Below are 6,000 nucleotides of genomic sequence, written 5' to 3' on the forward strand. Positions count from 1 at the left end.
AGCACTTTGGAGGATAGGATTGCAATTCAAAATGACCATAATGAATTGGAGAATTGGTCTGAAATCAACAAGATGAAATTCATTAGAGAAGTGCAAAGTACTACACTTTGGAAGGAAAAAAAAATCAAATGCACAACTACAAAATGGTGAATAACTGGGGAGGCAGTAATACTGCAGAAAAGGATCAGGGGTTATAACGGATCACAAATTGAACATGAGTCAACAATGTGATGCTGTTTGAAAAAGGGAAATGTAATTCTGGGGTGTATTAGTAAAAGAGGTGTTGTATGAAAGGGTACATCTATGCAGCAAAAAAACAAAAACCCATTGCAGCAAGTCTCAGAGCACAAGTCAGCTGACTCAGGCTTGTGGTAAAAATAGCAATATAGACATTCCTGCTCTGGTTAGAGCCTAAACTCTAAGACCTTCCCCACTCACTAGGTTTCAGAACTTGGGCAGGAACGTCTACACTGCTATTTTTATACCCTTAGCTTGAAGCTGAGTCAGTTGACCCAGACTCAGACTCTCTGCCACAGGGTTCTTTTTTTGCTGTGTAGACATACCCCAAGACATGGGAGATAATTGTTCTGTCTACTCAGCATAGTGAGATCTCAGCTGGAGTAGGATGGCCAGTTTTGGGCACCACACTTTAGGAAAGATGTGAACAATTTGGAGAGAGTCCAGAGGAAAGCAACAAAAGTAAGGTTTAGAAAAGATGACTTAGGAGGAAAGGTTGAAAGAACTGGATATGTCTAATCTTGAAAAGCAATGGCTGAGGGAGGATAAGTGTGGGGGATGACATATTTCTTCAAATATCTAAGAGGTTGTTATAAAGAGGATGGTGGTCAATTGTTCTCCGTATCCACAGAGTAGAATGAGAAGAATTTGGCTTCATTTGCAGCAAGAGAGATTTAGATTGGATGTTAAGAAAATCTTTCTAACTATAAGAATCATAGAATATCAGAGCTGGAAGGGACCTCAGGAGGTCATCCAGGCCAACTCCCTGCTCAAAGCAGGGCCAATCCCTAAATGGCCTAGGTAGTTAAGCTCTGGAACAAGTTACCTAGCAAAGTTGTAGAATTCCCATCACTGGAGATTTCTAAGAACAGGTTAGATAAAATTCGTCAGGGATGGTCTGGATATACTGAATCTTGCCTCAGCGAAGGTGATGACCTCTTGAGGTCCCTTCCAGCCCTAGATTTCTATGAATAAAGGTCCTGACTGACCTCTCACTCCTGCGACTTCAGGGGAGATATTTCTAATTTGTTCTGAAGTAAGTGAAATCAGCCTTTCAACACATTAGCATACATTGTGCATAAACCTGGAACTCATAGGATACAGTATTTGGCATTCAGACACCATTGTGATGAGTGACCTTATAAAACACTAGATAAACTGATAGTAAAAATGGCCTTGCATTTACATAACATCATTCATCCTGAAAGATTACAAAAGACTTTGCGTACATAACCCCTGATCCAGTCCACCGAAGTAAATGTGACTAATTGTGTGTCTAGAGCTTGAAGGATCCAGGCCACAAAATGATATACAACCTACAAAGAAGGATTACTTAACCCACCACTGAAGAGTACTAGTATCTACTTTTGGCATGAAATGCAGGAACTATTTAACAGCACACAGCAGCATTATACAATTGTGCAGAAGGCAAGTGAAATAGCCTTTTCCAACTGAACTTGCAGTTGGGAATTTATAAAATAGGCAGAAAATAGCTCAGTTTGGAATTTGGCCAGTTATCACACCTCACCCTATTCTTACAAATGATAAGTCTCTCCTGAAGGTCATATCTTCAGCACTACAGTGACCCCTCAAACAGCTTGCTAGGGCACTGAGTCTAGACTGACCGAGGGGCATGTCAAGGTGGACAGAGCCATCCCTAGGGTATGGCGAACCGGGGCCCCACGCTTTGGGGGCCCCCCACAGGATGTGGGTGGGAGGTTAGGTGGGAGGGTGAGCGGGGTGAGGAGGCAAATGGGGAGGCGAGTGGCAGGCTGGCAGGTGGGTGGGGGGGATGAGGAGGAGCGTCCCTACTAGAACCTCCCCCCAGCACCTCCTACCCCCTGGCAGGCCCTGCCGGTCAGTGCATCCCCTCCCTCTCAGCCTCTACCACAGATCGGATGTTTCTCCTGCAGTGTCAGGAGGTGCTGGGGGTGGGGGGAAGGGAGAGGAGAGGAGAGGAGCGGAGCGAGGGTGCAGTGCACTGAGGGGAGAGGGCTAACTGGGCAAGTAAGAGGTGGGGCAGGGGCAGAGCGAGGTGAGATGAAGCAGGGACGGGTGGGGCCTTAATAATAATAATTGGAGATATACCCCATCTCCTAGAACTGGAAGGGACCTTGAAAGGTCAAGTCCGGCCCCCTGCCTTCACTAGCAGGACCAAGTATTGATTTTTGCCCGAGACCCCTAATTGGCCCCCTCAAGGATTGAACTCACAGCCCTGGCCAATCCAGGGTTATTCTACAACTTTGCTAGGTAATTTGTTTCAGGATAAAATTCCTGTCAGGGATGATCTGGATATACTGGAGGAAGGGGTGGAGTGGGGGCAGGACCTGGGCAGAGCTAGGGGAAGCAGATTAGAAACCCCCCTTGGGATGACTTTGAAGGTGGGTGAGGTAATAGCTCTTCCTCGGGGGTAGGCGGAGGGGTGACACTTAAGGAGACCCTTGTTCAGCAAAGCACATGGGACTGCTCACATGCTTGAAATTAAGGATTTGCTTATGTGCTTTGCTGAATAGGGAGCTGAATGACCAGCAAAACTTGCTGCTTCATGTAGATGTTGAAGGTCTCACAACCAAATAGTGTTCCAGCCCAACATGTCAGTTTTCTGGTGTACCCTTGGGGGAAAAATATAATTTTCTTAAAATAGGAAAAAAGTTTGTCCTCCCGACATCTCCTAACTCAAAAAAAAAACAGCCAAGGGGATTTTACTCAATCTATCAAGCCAACACCAGGCCAGATCCTCATCTGGCACTGAGCTGATTACACCAGCTGAGCAGCTGGCCCTCAGTTCTCATGGGCCAAAAAGCAGCCAGACAGTAATAGGTTTTGTATTGTGAACAAATAGTTTTGATATGAACTAGTGACCTAGAGAAGAAAGGCTCTGTGTCCTGTTAGCAACTTCCCTGGCTATATGATTAGTGTAAAGCTATCTGTAATCTCATGTATGCTGGTGTAAATCAGCAGGATTCAGTCAATGCCTTACCAAAGTCTTAGGATATGTTAATAATTACCTTTATCAACCAAACTCACAATCCATGGCCTGATTCTGATCTCACTTACGGTGGTGCAGATAGGCCCACTGAGGTCACAGCTTCCCTAGGGCAAAACCAGGGTAAGAATTAACACAACCAGTGCAGTGATAGAATTTTTCCTTTTTGAGATGTAGGGGATATGTCCCAGAAAAAATAAATCATGTTCTCCAGAAAAAGAATATACAATACTGGCACCTGAACATAAATAGATGATGAAAGTGCCAGGCAGGTACTTTCCCAACCCAGATGGATATAAAAAAACATCACTCACGTGCAAAGTGAGCACGTCACTTGAAAAAGAAAAGCAGAGTAAGGTTCTCTCTCTAGGGGCATTTCCCATTTACCTTGCAGTACAATTGCAAGGTGTGGATTTTCAAAGCCTGCTCAGCAAATTGACCAGATATGGAGATGTGCAGAACATGGGTAATCTGAGAAGGGCTCAGCCAGCTAATTCTCTTGGTTTAGCCACCATGCTGCTGCACTGTCCTCACTGCGTCAGTTTTCTGGCCTGCATGCAGGGTTGACATGATGCATAAAGGTGATGGAGGATGCATGGGGCTCTTTCCTCCTGTCATAGTGACTGGACAGGAAAGGAACGCCCGATAATATGTGGATGGTATCAGTCTTGTCTGCACTGGTACTGAGAGGGCTTCTCCCTTGAGTGATTGTGTGAATCAGAGGAAAAGAGAGTTCCCATCTCATGCAGTGACACAGTCATTTAAAGCAGAAACTGATTTTGCAAAATGAGTCCTAACCAGAGAGTGAAGACCATAGAAGGAAGAAATGTGCATTGGTCCATTAACTCTGATATCCTGCCTTGTACAGCAGGTGGCACCTAATGCTTCAGAGAAAAGTAACTTCCCCCTACCTTACTTAATCCTCACCATAAATGCACTTGGCAAACTATCCAGTGGGGTAAACAGATACTTCCCTGATCCCCAAAACCCTCTGAGCCTAAAGCTGATGTGTTCGATTGAGATGCTTATTATGACAGTAGGAGTACCTAGAGAAAGAATTACATGCTTCTATGGAATATAGCTTTAGTGAGAGAGAAGTTATTAGACAGACAAGGAAATAGTTCCTCACACTTCAGTACATTCTGGCTGCTGTTTCTGCAATATGAGAAAAAAAATCTCTCTGGTATAGCCTCCACCACCAAGATTAAATCTTTATGTATAATCTTTGGAGAAGGATGATTCACTGGTTAATGCACTAGTTTGTGCCTCAGGAGATCCAGCTTCAATTCTCTACTCTGCCATAGACTTCCTGTGCGACCTTATGCAGGTGATTTGATTTCTCATAGCCTTATTTGTAAACTGGAGATTACATTATTGCCTACCTGACAGGGGTGTTGTGAGGATACACATTAAAAACAGTGGTGCTCAGATACTACAGTAACAGGGAGCAGGATAAGTACCTTACATTGTCAGATAGGGACTTGCTTTTCAGGAAAATTCCCTAGTTTTTTTTTTTTAATCTATTCTAATATCATCAATTGAGGAGAGCTGAATGAGCCGAACTCTAATGACATGCCTTGGAAAGAAATGCAGACCCAAGTTCTTTAGAGATTACCCATTTGTTAACTTGCTGTATCCCTCTCTCTCCCCCTTTGGTTTTCATTTTGAAGACAGTTAAGAACTTTATGCCTGGATTTGGAGGGTCCAGTCCTGTGAAGCATAGAGCATCCTTTACTCTCATTCAAGTCAGTGGGCTGAATTCGCAACTGCACCTGAACTCTGTTCAGTGCAAGTGGGAACAGGAAGAAAACGTAATAAGCCCTTTCTCCTGGAGTCAGCTGGTTAAGTCCACAGCATAATTCATGGCAGCCTCAGGAGTGCTTACAATTATGCTATATTTTAACAGTGCCCTAGGGACCATTCTGCCATATGGGGATTAAGTGCAGTATGCTCCAGCCACATCCTGACACACCTCTTATGCAGCGTTGCCAAGTCTCACAATATTATCTTGAGTCACAATATATCTGGTAACTTCCTTAAAGTCCCAGCTGCTGGAACCATGTGATTAATAAAAAAAGAAAGCTCTGATTCTCCTCTAAAGTTTCTAGCCCCTCATGCAGATAAGCCCACTGAGGACAATGTGATCCAAGTGGACCTGAAAAGCTCAGAGACCCGAAGGCAAAGAAAAACTTCCCCTCACATGCGGTTTGTTTTACTGGAGTCTCATGCTTTGAAGGCCTATCACAGTTTTGGGGGGCCTGACATGATTTTTTTAAAGCTTGGGCTTTACTGCCCTGCTTACACTAAGGAACTAGAAGAAGATGGAGTTAAATGATATAAAGGGTTGCTGTAGCAGTATTAGTCCTAGGATATTAGACAGATTACCTCACCCACCTTGTCTCTAGCAGTGGTAAAGCCAGTTCTACATAAACTGGGGATTCCCCTACAGCAGAGGAATGCCCAGTTGTTCATTTATGGAAGCTTTATGCCAGAGTGGAGCAAACAGGCCAGATCATGGGCCAGGATCTGGCTCAGTGGATTTGATTCTCCTCTTGCCCATGTCAGTAGAAAGCAGGTGTAACTTCTTGCTTTTTAATTTTTTTTAAATAATTTTTCCAATGATTTATACAATACACCTCTACCTCAATGTAATGGTGTCTTCAGGAGCCAAAAAATCTTATCGTGTTTAGGTGAAACCGCTTTATATTGAACTTGCTTTGATCCACCTGAGTGCGCAGCCCCGTCACCCCAGAGCACTGCTTTACAACATTATATCA

This window comes from Gopherus evgoodei, chromosome 1 (genome assembly GCF_007399415.2).
Source record: "Gopherus evgoodei ecotype Sinaloan lineage chromosome 1, rGopEvg1_v1.p, whole genome shotgun sequence".
Lineage (NCBI taxonomy): Eukaryota > Metazoa > Chordata > Testudines > Testudinidae > Gopherus > Gopherus evgoodei.